Source organism: Lactuca virosa, chromosome 4 (genome assembly GCF_052849685.1).
Source record: "Lactuca virosa cultivar CGN04683 chromosome 4, Lactuca_virosa_CGN04683_v6, whole genome shotgun sequence".
NCBI lineage: Eukaryota > Viridiplantae > Streptophyta > Magnoliopsida > Asterales > Asteraceae > Lactuca > Lactuca virosa.
Genome location: NC_136429.1, coordinates 150,328,106 through 150,341,742, shown reverse-complemented (window position 1 = coordinate 150,341,742; position 13,637 = coordinate 150,328,106).

Sequence of the window (13,637 nt, the reverse complement as noted above, 5' to 3'; positions counted from 1 at the left end):
CTACAGATGTAGTAGACACTAATGTGATCTATCAGCGTGTCGTGTGTTTGACTCATCAGATCATAAGGTGTGACCTTACAATGTCCCCTATCTGATGATGTCAATATTAATCTTCTTTAGAGTCATCGGAAGAGCCATTGTAGAACTTGTCAGCTTCTTTTAGGATATTAGGCTTGACCCATCTAAATTGATCAAGCTTAAGTTCATCCAGTCTTCGACTCAACTCCATAGATATCAGCACATGATATCCTCTTTCCAGTTCATAGTGACCTAGTCCTTCCAAATGAAGAAGAAACAAGTACTCTGTAGGAGGAGAAGGAAGGTTATCGGTGCGTTGAAAGCACATCTGACTTTGACTGTCGAGATAGAAGATCTCGTGCTCTGGTTCTGGAATAAACATGTACTGAACAGGTTCAACACCAGCTGGCAATTTGTTGTTGATGTATCTGGTGCCATAAGGAATAAGAAACTTGGTATTCTTGGACTATCGGGGAGCACTTGTTCTTCCTGATGAGGCTGATCTAGATGAACGCGTTGTTGGACCAGCAGATGGCACAAGATTTAGTTTCTTTACCTTGTTGAGAAGATGTTGGATTGCCAACTTCACATCTTAGGCACGAACACTTTTATGTTTGTCGATGATTTCTAGAATCTGCATCCACTCGCTATAGCCAAATTTGACTAGCTCACGAGCAAATACAACCTTAGTGTATGCCAATTTCTCCTTCTTCCTGAACAGGTGAAGCTTTAGTGACTCGTTCTTTGGTTTGCTGCATTTTACTTTGATGATGGGATCAGGCTTTCTTATATGAGTAAGAACATGTCCAAACGTTTTCCTATTGATTTGGTCATTCAGGCCTGAAATAATATGTTGTTTCGCCACATTGTTATTGAAAATTTTCTTAACCTGATTATCAGTCCTTTGAACATTAGCATTCTCATCAGCGGAAACAAGTTCTTGAATAAGTTTGGCAGACAAACGTTCTAGTTTCCTGGCTATTTTTTGTCGGATAGCATCATTGTACTCCAACATGATTTGTCTAACTTCTTCGATAGGTAAGCTCCAAGTTTCTGCTAACTCATTTAGATCAAAAATGAGCTTTTTTTCTTTTGAGGAAGAGCTGAAGTATCACCAGCTGCAGACGAACTTCCAGCTTTAGTGTTAATAGCTCCCCCTAATAAGGAAGCCTTCGTTTTTCGAGGATTAAGTTGGACACCATCATCATAATCAATGTCACTATTTGTTCCTTAAGGAACCTCTAGAGAAATCTCCCCCTCAAAGCAAGAACGAGGATACACAACATTTAATGGAACATAAGAAACAATAGGTTGTTGAATAAAACCAAGATCCATAAATCCTTCATAGTTATCGGTTTCTGATTGGTCACCAATGTCTGGAATAGGCTGATCAGTTGTAGCATCAGCATCAGCAACAACAATCAGTTTTTCAGTTTCAGTTTCAGCTTCAATCCTTCCAGTCATCTTAGGATGAGATGCAATCACCACCTACATTTGAATTGGCTGAAGACCCTCTTGATAAGTTTCCCCCTTTTTGGCAGCATCATATTGGGGAGGAGAGTTAGGAGGAGGTGAAGGAGTTCTTGGAGGAGGATGAGATGGTGGATGAGGTGGTGGAGGAAGATTTTTTTATTGAGGTTGAGGTGGAGGATGGTTATCACATGGAGTGTTTGGTGGAGTGTCATCAACAACCATATCATCCTCATTATCATCCAAAGCCATAAGTCGTTTTATTGTAGCCACATATCTTTCAACTTTAGTCAATCTTTTATCCATTGACTGAGTTAACTTCACAATTAAAGAGAGTTGAGAAAGCACAACAGTTTCAAAGATGGAACTGGATTCTCCCTGGTGAGCTTGATGAAACACAACAGTCATGATAGGAACAGTCTTAGCTTGAGGAGGAAGAGACGGTATTGGAGAAGGTTCATCTTGGATCATTGGCTCCATTGTATATCCAACAGGATGGGTTGATCCATGATGTTCAGTTTCATCAACAGAGGAATAAGATGAAGAAGTAGTTAAAAAATGTATTTGTTTGTTCAACCTTGAAGGAGAATTCATTTTCTGAGTGAAGTCTTCTCCCATGTCAGCTGCTGATTCTTCTACATCTTTATCAGTGTCTTCTTCCTCATTAGCCCCTTCTTTATATCAGCTTCTGGATTATCATCATTCTCATCATCATCCTCTTCAGATTCTAAGGATTCAACCACATAGGGATTTTCAATCCAATTTTGCATCCTTACAGTAATAGGCAAATCATCCTGAGATGGAGAAGCATTAATAATTTTTGAGGAAAGGGCAGCAATTGGAATGATAATCCCATGACTTTGAGCAAAATCCAGTTTTTTGTTGTAAACTATGGAGTATAAGATCATTTGCTCAAAGAGATTCAGTTGATCCAAACTTCATGTCTTGTTCCCAACAAATTTGCCAATAACACCTGTTAAATATTTCCATCCTACATTAAACACTTACGAAGAGTGTTCGTGTAGGGATCACGAGTGAGGTCCTTGAGTTTGAAGTTATACCCTAATTTTTCACGAACAGATTTGCAAATTTCTTTAGAGGGAGTTTCAAAGTAATTCTCAAATCGTGGCAGACGAAGATCAGTTCGAAGGGATTCCACATCAATGGTAACCCTATATTGACCATCTCCAATGGTTCCAGTAATGGTTCGAGCAACAGTATCAACAGAGCATGTATAGTAAAACTCATATACTTGTTTAGGGTAGAAAGGATCAGAAAAATCAAAGAATGCGTATTGAAGAGGACCGCTCTTGACAAAGTCAACAAAGTCTTCGATTCCTGAGTTTGAGAACTGATTTCGAATTTCATCTGAGAGCGCCACATTGGTGGATTGAATAATGATGGTAGAGTCAGGAGCATGAGGACCTTTGATGATGTTAGCGCTGGGAGAAAACTTGTACATGGGCTTTGACATGGTGAAATCTTTGAGAGAGATGACGATTTGAAGTCTTTTTCAGAGTCAGAGCTTAATTGCTTGAATTGCTTGTAAAAGTGACCTAGGATGAAGAATTCCCAATTTATACCCAAAATAGATTTCTTCCTTTTTATGTAATCATGACTGAAGAGATCTTTGCCGTAAAAATCTTGTATCCCAAGATAATGATAGACCTTTTAATCGCCATTCAAAAGGTTACTGTTTGGATAAGATAGATTCTTTAGACATGTCATCAACATCAGCGTGGTTGATCAGCGAGTGCCTTGAGATGGTCACTTAGTAAGTTTGCGATGTCTCCTGATAGTGTGTGCTAAAACTACCCTTCACTGACATGGTATTGCGAGATCTCATCAGCGTGTGGTTTCATATGATGAATCATAAATCTCTTTTATTAGAAGAAAAATGGCAAGAGTGCATAGGTGCGTCTAATATATCACGGACAATGATATACCCATTGGCACATATTTGTCAAGCTCCCATCAACGTATGGTACATTACAATGAATCATAAAAGTTTAAAGAAGAATGTAAGGGTAAGAATGGATTGGTGTGTGTGATAACCTATGGTACATAGACTAACCATCAACACAAACTTTTGAACTTTTATTAGTGTATGGTTTTACACAGTTAATCATCAAGTTCTGCTAAAAAGATAAAGAAGAGAATGGATTATTTTAGTCATGCTGAGGTGAAATCAGCGTGAATCATTAACAGTTTAACTCATCTACAAGGAGTGGTTTAAACTTCCGTATCATAGAGTAAGTTGCAATCTAGAATCAAAGAGTCACTGTTAATTCATAATGGTACCACGACATATCTCAAACTAGGAGGTCATGCACATGAACAACCCTTTGTCATTTAAGGACCTAACAACTATCTCTTATATTAATGACTATGCAATCAGGGTAAGCCATTGGGTTATGCTCAATGTTTCAGTAGAATATGAGACTTGATGCATACGGCAAGCATGCTTCCAGGGACAAGTTTAGGTAAAGATGATTAAATGAAAAATAAACACCCTAGCCTTTTTATTAATTTTTTTTTATATTTGGACGAGGCAATCTCACTTTGAGAGTTTACACGATGCGAGACAACCAGCGTGAGAGGGTGACTCAATGTTCTCAGCAGATGGTCTTGCTAATGAGAAACTTAGAGAGATTTTGTCACATACAACAGCATGTTTCTAGGGACGATGATGTATCAAAAGTTGTATACTACACTCATAATTGCCACCGTCAGATTCATTTTTATAAAAATGGTACAAGATAAGAATAAAAGAATTATTCAAACAAGAAAATAGTTGAAACAGGGAAATATGTGCAACTTTTTCAAAAATGAGATAAATACTCGTTCCATCAAATCTTTGGAATTGAATGGTTATAAATGCACTTCCATTTTCCAATATCTCTACCCTTTGAATTTTCAGCTACAAAAGAGAACAAATAAGATCAACCATATCACACAAAAATAACACAATTCATAGTAAACAAAGAGAGAGAATGCATTTAATCATTAAGATTTTGCAGATTGATTCCAAGCTTCATGTTCACCAAGAACAAACGAAGAACATGAACCAGCCTTTGTAACCAACGAGTTAGAAGGATCCAATCTTTGTAACCTTCGAGTTAAAAAAGTCGCCAAGATAAAACTCGAAGGTTCCATTGATTGAGATCCATGAAGGAAGAGAAGGTGGGATCGCTGCCTTGTTGAAGACGCCTTTGAATCTATGAGGTGATGGAGATGCAGTAACAGCGTCTCTAGAAGTTAGTCGCGCCAGGTCATGGAACTCCACTTCATCTCATTGAAACCGAAGTAGGTTGTTCAAGACAGAAGAGATATGTGCCTTGAAGAACACCTGGTGGCACAATTATCCCCCATCTGGCCTCATCAACATGAAGCAACATGTTAATTAGCGTGTGCATCAATGTCAGTGACAGGGCAGTTGGTGCTGAAGAAAAGATGCAGAGTCAGCGTCAAGTAGCTCTTACAAGAAAGGTGATGCATTAAAGAAGTACGCTAATCTTAATCAGAAAGATGGAAGGTCCTAACACATACATAGGAAAGAGAAGAACAAACATTGGCAATGTTAGTAGCAAAGCATGATTTTGTTTTCAGAATCAAACAATTTTCCCTCACGACGGTTGAAAAGAATTTTGTAACTAGCGTCACAAAGTTGACTGATAGAGATGAAGTTGCCTTTCAGACCCTTGACATAAAACATGTCCTCCAACTTAATCGTCCTACATTCGAAAGTTCCAACGCCTGTAACAGCTCTTCCATTATTTTCACCGAAGGTTACCATTGGACCATCATTCTCTGTAAATTTGTTAAGAGGGACTAGTAACTGGTCAAGTGTCTGGAGTTTCCACTGTCTAGGTACCAAGTTTGTCCTAGTTGTGTACTTGATTCGGTGTTAACACGAGAACTATAAGCGTCACATATGTCATCAGGGGAATCATTTATAATAGCCATAAGACCCTTGACATTCAATCCCTAATCTTCACAAGTCTCCTCTTCTTCCACCCATTCTTCAAGATCCTCTTGTTTTTCAATGAAGGCTTTAGGCAGAGAGATATTTTCCTTTTTCATATGAGCTACCAGCTTCTTGTACAAGACTTCATAGTTCTTAGGGCTTTGGGCTTCTTTCTTTTCCTTGAAATCCCTGGCAAAATGGTCAGGGCTCCCACAATTAAAACAATTACTTGAGCTTTTCTTCTCTGAAGACGATCTTTTCGTTGAGCTGATTCCTTTGAATTGAGTTCTTCTAACCCTGTTTGCTCTACTTTCTTCGTAACGCTTGACGATAATTGTAGCGCTGGCTACAAGCTCATTGGTGAGATCTTCATTACTTTCTTCACCGTGATCTGAATTATCTGAGTCGCTGATGGTGTTCCTTGCTTGAGTCCTCGATGATTTCCTTATGAAGAGCTTTGTTCTCTTCATAATTTTGTATATTACCGAACAAAGAATTATTATCCATGGAATCAATCTTCTCACCGTTCTTAAGAACATCAGCGTAATGTTCCCAGCTTTTTCCAAGAGAATCGAGAAACTTTAGAAACAACTGAGATGAGTGCTTGACAATTCCTAACATCTGCATATCATTAACCAAGCAGTTAAACCTATTAACGGTTTGGGTAAGAGACTCACCTTGTTGAGCAAATAAATGCTTGTATCTCCGATTAAGATTATTGATGGTCGTAGCCTAAACTTCCACAGTGCCTTCATAAGCCACCGTCTGCGTGCCCATCATTTTTTTGGGATGAATCACAATTATGTACGATATGATACACATGGTATGGAAGAGAATTTCCAATAGCAGCGATGACTTTCACATCAAGACTAAGCAGTCTCTTATCATCGTCATCATAACTCGTTGCTGGCTTTTGTTTTCAGGGGGCCAACGGGAGCGTTGTTTACCATGGGTTGGTACATAGGAACATGGGGACCTTTTTCGAACAATATTATTCATATCATAGTCAATGGTTTCAAGAACCACCATGGCCTTGGTATTCCACATGGCGAAGTTGTGTTCATCAAAGGGAGGAATTTTGTTAAGACCAAAGGATTTGGAATTGTTTGAAATTGACATGATAACTTGAGTGTATCACAAACCTGCTCTAATACATATTGAAGGTTTCTGATGATCGGATACACTTCAAGTATAAATAAGAAACGTAAAACTAAACTAAGCAAAATAATCATTAGAAAGTAAATAACACAAAAGTTCTCCAAATTGTTCCTTTCACTAAGAAAAGAGGTTTTCTCTTCACCAAGAAGACAGGTTTGTCACAAAGACGATTCAAAACAAATCCGTGTTCCACCCACACAACATTAGGGTTTGCCCTAATGTTGTATATATACTAATCTATACATATATATCCCATGATTGACGGGATTGTATCTAATCTATACTAACAACCGATCTTATCATAAAGATATCATATATGTGATCTATTCTATATTTATCTATATTGTTAACTAATATACAAATGATTACAATCGGATAACTGAACTCTAAGCTGACGCTGATAAGCTTGATATACTAGCGCTATAGATGTAGAAGACGGTGACGCAGTTTCATCAGCGTGTCGTATGTTTGATTCATCAGATCATAAGGTGTGACCTTACACTTAAATTCCGAAATCCTGGTGCTGAATCTACCTTAGAATTCAAATCTATTTTGGTAATGTTATCTCGCACTTATCTCTGTACGAGATCTGTTCCTTTAGTTCTCAGAACTTCTCAAATCTAAGCTTTTTTAAAATTTGACATTTAAGATCTTCATTCATTGATACCTCTGATATTCATTTAGATATTGTTCCATCTCTGAACCTATATCAAGTACTTATGATGCTTTAAATTTCTTCCTAAGTATCTTATGTCATTCCATCTCGGAACCTGGCCATTTCGCGATTCTCCTAAACCATCAATAAATGAATTTTAAGGTTATCATTTAAGAATTAATTCTGAAACGTTTTCTCTAATGATTTAAATGGTAATATTTTTATGATTATCCTCTTAATTCCCAATAAACATGTTTTTGGCACGCATTCCTATAAAGTATTGAGTGTTTCTTAATTGAATCGATGGTTACCCAAATTAAATAAACATACATCCCATCTCATGGTTACAAACTATTACATAGTGAGGTCTTTTAGACCTATGCATTTAATGTAACCCGTTTCCTCGTTCAGGTGTCATCATTCTTACTATTTGACCCAACCCAAAAACGTCCACATATAAAAGGATTTTGAATCCTAATTGTTCCCACTTTTCTCACTTTTGCTATCGTCTTCTTAGAACCTTAAACCTTACTCTCTTTGTTATTCAATGTTCTTCAAACTTCATCACTGGCGTCAAAAATTACCAAACCTGCAAATAAGAAGAAGTCATCGAAGGGGTGTTCTTCATCATCTTCAACTGAACCCATCCGTAGGGAAACCTCCCAACTCTTTCCCCTCGCTCGTATGGACTACGACGAGTCTGTTAGAATCATAATCGAGTTCATCTCTATATACCCTATCGCCATTCCTCTTACCAAAATCCGAAATCCTAACTACCCTCTCAGACTTTTGCACAAAGCCTTTGAACGAGTTAAGTTTAAAGATGGAGTTCTTAAAGTCAAGATCACTGATGATCGAATTGTTCTTGTTCACAAAGCAACCTTACTTTGTGCCATTGAAGTTGCAGAAGACCCTCAAGGTTTTTGAGTGCAGGAACCCACAACAGAAGAATTCCATACTTTTCTTACTGTGATCGGGTACACATGGGAATTCAAGGAAAAGGCATTCAAAAAGTCAGTGGTTCCCGGCATAGGGACCATTTTGATGCACCTAATTCTCATAGGTTTGTCTGACAAGCACGGTGAAACAAACACAATGAGCAAAGACTGTCTCTACATCGTCTACATCATCTTCACCAGCCGATCAAACATCGTTGATCTACCGGAGGTCCTTTGGCAAGACTTTAGGAAGTTTACCAGAAAAATGAAGACGAGTGAGATTCTGAGTCTGAGATTTTGGGCTCTGACTCTACAACAGATGTATTCTGATCACAACGAAGCAATTCCCCTCAACTCGGACATCCGTGAGGTATACGGTTCCTTCAAAACAATTAAAACTTATACGTTACCAATTCAAGCTGCATTCGAAGCTTTCCGGCGTCTTCCTCAACACATGTTGAGCACTATTCCTTCCGACTCTGCTCACACCATCTTTATACGTTACCAACCGCCTCGAAAGAGAATAGACCAACCACCTCGTAAGGTCGTAAGAAACACATCGTTTTAAAGTGAAATTCGTCTCCTTCAAAACCTAAGGCCAAAAAGAGAACCAAAGTTTATGAATCCTCTCAGAAGGATTCACAGATCAGATCTCGACCTGACTCTAGGTCACTGCCTACCCCACCTATCCAATCTTCCGAAGTACCCTTTAGAGCTTCAAAAACACACTCCGTACATACTCACGGGGAGTCTGCACATAATCTACCCCCACCTTCTCCAAAAGGTGATGTTGGTATTGAACAATGTCCCTTGGAGCCCCTTGGGACACACCCACGAGTAAACTTGAATCACCCTCTTTCTTCTACACAGGCACAATAAGTGGCCCCTGCCATTGATTCCAACCTTTCTGAGACAATAGTAGTCCCTCCCACCTCGGAAGCCTCATCCGATCCGCTACCTGCCACGATTAAAGGACGATCGGGTTTTTTTAATGATGATTGGGTTGATTTTGTTAATAGTTCATACTCAAGGCATCCGATTTTTTTAATGATCAATAATGGGTTGATTTTGTCCAATTTCAAGAAATTTATTGCAAAAAATGACATTTTAATCCCCAATTAAAATGTTAGACAAACTCAATTTTATAGAAAAGCCAATACTCAAGTACATAGCATAATTGAGAAAGCTTCAAAAAAACAAGAGGTATCCTTTTTGTTAGTCTATTGGGAACGTTACCATGGATCATATGAAATATCAAAACTTGATTGAAAAATACATAATTATTATCCATACATTTTCGAGTAAAAATTTAGAGGATGAAATTCTTATATGGGTGAGGGAGTTGTAACAGTCTTATTTTCAAAACACGTAACCTTTATATATATATATATATATATATATATATATATATATATATATATATATATATATATATATATATATATATATATATATATATATATTCTAATAAATGAATAAGTTTATTATCTTATTGACAAGTGTAACAATATTAAAAATCGTCATTAATATTATATGACACCTATCATGACACATGTCAACCTATTAATTCTCTATTTCAAATTTTAAATTTTAAATTTTAAATTTCCTATTCTAATTACATTAAATTAATAATTGATTCCACATTTCAAATTTCAAATTTTAAATTTGACACTTTAATTACATTAAATTAATAACATTATAATAAAAATTAAAATAAAATTAATATATATTATAAGGTGATATAATTTCATGTATTTATTTAAATCAATGATTGTAATTTTATATAACTAAATAATATCTCTTAATTAATAATTTATTTGAAATAATTGATTAACAATTTTGAGTTTTACCATGAAAGTTTAACTAATTTGTAACCATGGTTCTAATGGGTTATAAACTAGTATATATATATATATATATATATATATATATATATATATATATATATATATATATATATAATTTTTTCATGACTTATATATTTTCATTTTAATAGAGTTAAAGAAGTCTAAAGGTTTTATAAAAGTCACTTCTACAAAGACATATACAATAATAGGGAACATTTAAGAAATGTTTGTTATGGAAAAATAATGCAATTTTTATTTTAAAGAAAAATTGGTAGTAAGTAAAGCAAGCATATAAGTTACTTACCATATGTTTACATCATGCTTGCAAAGGTGCTGACGATTACAAAAACACAAGCAACAAGTCATCTAAACGTAATACTATAAATATTAATGTACCAATAGACCTATAAATATGTTCCATAACCAGGTATAGAAGTTGTGCAAAACTATGATGATTAATCTAAGTTATATGATGACAAATGAGGGCTAGAAGCAAGATTTGGAACCCCGTAAAAGAGATCGAAAAAAAAAAGTACATTAGGTGTATGCGCCTAAAAGGAATAGATAAGACAAGTACAGTGGTGTAATCTTCTCATGGGTGTACCATGTTCAAAGCGTAATGAACAAGTAAGAAATGCATATAATTTATCTATAAATACCAAGTGAAGTTAAACATTATTTTCATCCCAAAGTAACTAAAGTTAGAAATACTCTCAAGCTTAATGGTAACTTAATGGAGTAACAAGAAGCCTAGAATCTCTAACGCATGCTCAAAGAAACGTGAGTAAATTATGAGTTTGAATGAGATGCATACCTGCTATAATGTTCTACACTACTTTGTCATGCTTATTTGCTAAGTATTTTTTGATAAATATTTTGAAGGCATGTTGTGTAGTATATTATCAAGTTAGAATGAAAATTTTATACATGTTAAGTATGACCATTTAAATACCCAATATACGGGGCATTGTATGAAGGGTCGTTTTGTAAACGGACCTTATGGGACAACGTTATATGGACCCGAAGGTTAGGTAACATCTCAGTTGTTTGGCCTACTTACATATAGCGATGAGATATCAAATGAATGTTTTCAAGCGTATTTCAAGAAAGAACGCATTCAATGTTTATGCTAAATAATCAAAACCATAAGTACTCATTAAGCTTAAAGCTTACGTATTCATGTATGTATCTGGGGAGGAAAAAAAAGAGTATGGACCACATGAAGTTTATACTGTTTTAACAAATTTTGTATATTATATAAACAATTCAAATATATTTTCTTTTATGAACTTTCGCTTATGTAATTTTGTTAAACCATAATAAAATAAAAGGTAGTGTCATAATGTTATAAAGTGTATTAAGATAGATGGCAGTACCCGTGAGAGCGTGACGTCAGATTGGGTCGTTATTTTTTTTTTTCACGATTACGGTTAATGACATGTACTGTTCAAAAAACCGCCATTTTGACTGGCTAGAGATGTTAATTTGATTTCAATTTCAAAATATGAATTTGAATAGTCTAAACTAGATTTAAATTCAATATGAATCATACAAATTATATTTTGGTTGTATCAACTTTTATAAATTGATGCATTTAAAAAATAAATAACATTAACAATAAATCTACATGTTATTTATTCTTCTACTATATTAGATCTCGATTTTTCCTATGCTAAAAAATTGGTGGTTATGCATCAGTTAGGAGCCATAAGACCAAGAATTTTAGGAGTTTTCTAGTCAAAGTTTAGTAATACCCTTAAAGAAACGTATGTAGCTCCAAGGGGTCGAAGAAAATTAGAAAACACATATCAGGAGGAGGTGGTAAGAATTGAGAAAGTGACCAAATGTGACTAAATGATGTTTTTTTTTTTTTTTAATTTTATTTTATTTATTTATTTTTTAGAACATATTACTTTAATGTTGAATCATGTAAAAAAAGAAAGTAATCAAATGTGTACACATAACATATTTCTTACCCTATCAAATCAATTACCCATGAGAAGTGATGCCGGGAATCGGCTATACTGCAATTTTCGGTCAAAATTATGTTTTTTTGAACAGTTAAGATATTTTAATTGTAAATCGTATATAATAAATAGTTGTGACCACATATTTACATTAAACATATTTATTTACCCTATCAAATAACCATAAATATAAAAATGTAAGGGCTTTATCTTTTTTTTTTCTGTATTATTTATTTACATTTACTATTCTTAACATTTTTATGAAAAGAACACAGATTACACATACCAATCTCGATCATACATCTCACTACATAATTAGTAATTCGGTTTCGATAACAAATAAATGATAGTTGAAATATTAATTAGAAAAATACAGGGGACGTGTCATCTTTTAATTAGCCTCTAAGAAATAAACAAATGAAGAATCCATAAATTTTCAGTCGTACCAGTTGCTTGAATGTCGTCAAACAAAAGATATTTATATTCAATTGCGATGTTTGAATTCCAAGTTTCTTCATGACAGACGTTCCAAACTATTAAGAAGCTGGACAATTGAATACCCTTGAACTAGAAGCGGTCAAATAAAACGTTGGTCATGTGGGTTAGACCCCAGGACAGAACTAGGAACAATTGAAGATAAGCCATCAGCTCTGGCTCCAAATCTTTGACTAGTGGTCCTTTTCAAATACTTACTTTGTTCATTTTCTAAGAATAATTATTATTTTTAAATTTTTGGTTAATCTCATGAGAGTTATAGTTACTTCATATACAAAAATATCATATTACTATGTTAGAACGGTAACCACTAACATCCAAAACCAATCTATTTAGGAAAAAGTCCTCTTATTTTGAAGATATAGAGCACAAAAGTACTCCATATGCATCAGCTAAACTCTCAAATGAACGGTAACCACTAACATCCAAAACCTGCAACTCCATTTTAATTTTTTTGGAAAGAACGAGCTTATAAACAAATGAGCTCCAAACATCATACTAAAATTCAAATCTGTTATTATAATACTACACACCAAGACCACCATCATCAAAACAAACCATAAATTTGTTTTAAACATTTTATCAAACACCTCTCGTGTAACACAAATTGACTCTATTTTTCAACATTTATCAGGAGATCAGGTCCAAAAAACACTCTCATGTATAGTCGATACAACTTTACACCTAGTGTGTAGTCAATACAATTACAATATAACTTAGAAAGGGGAGAGAATGAAGATTAGGAAGAGAATCGTAAATAAGGGTGAAAGATTGTATGTTGGTTCTATAGGTTTCAACAATTATCAGTGGAGTACTTTTGTGCTCTATATCTTCAAAATAAGAGGACTTTTTCCTAAATAGATTGGTTTTATAATTGTTGATTTGCAGGTGGAAAAGTTTTCCGACAACATTTGGTAAGTTTTATTTAGTGTTGTGTTAAATGTTCATTTTCGGATTTATGTTTAATACCGATTCCAAAATGGGGCATGTCCATTTTCGGAATTGTTGTCTTAATTTGTCTATATATAGTGTGTGCATGTAACATTTAGGGCTACGTCTTTTTCCAGCACAAAAGAATAGTTCTGTCTTCACGAAATGTTCTATTGTTGAGATTTATAGAAT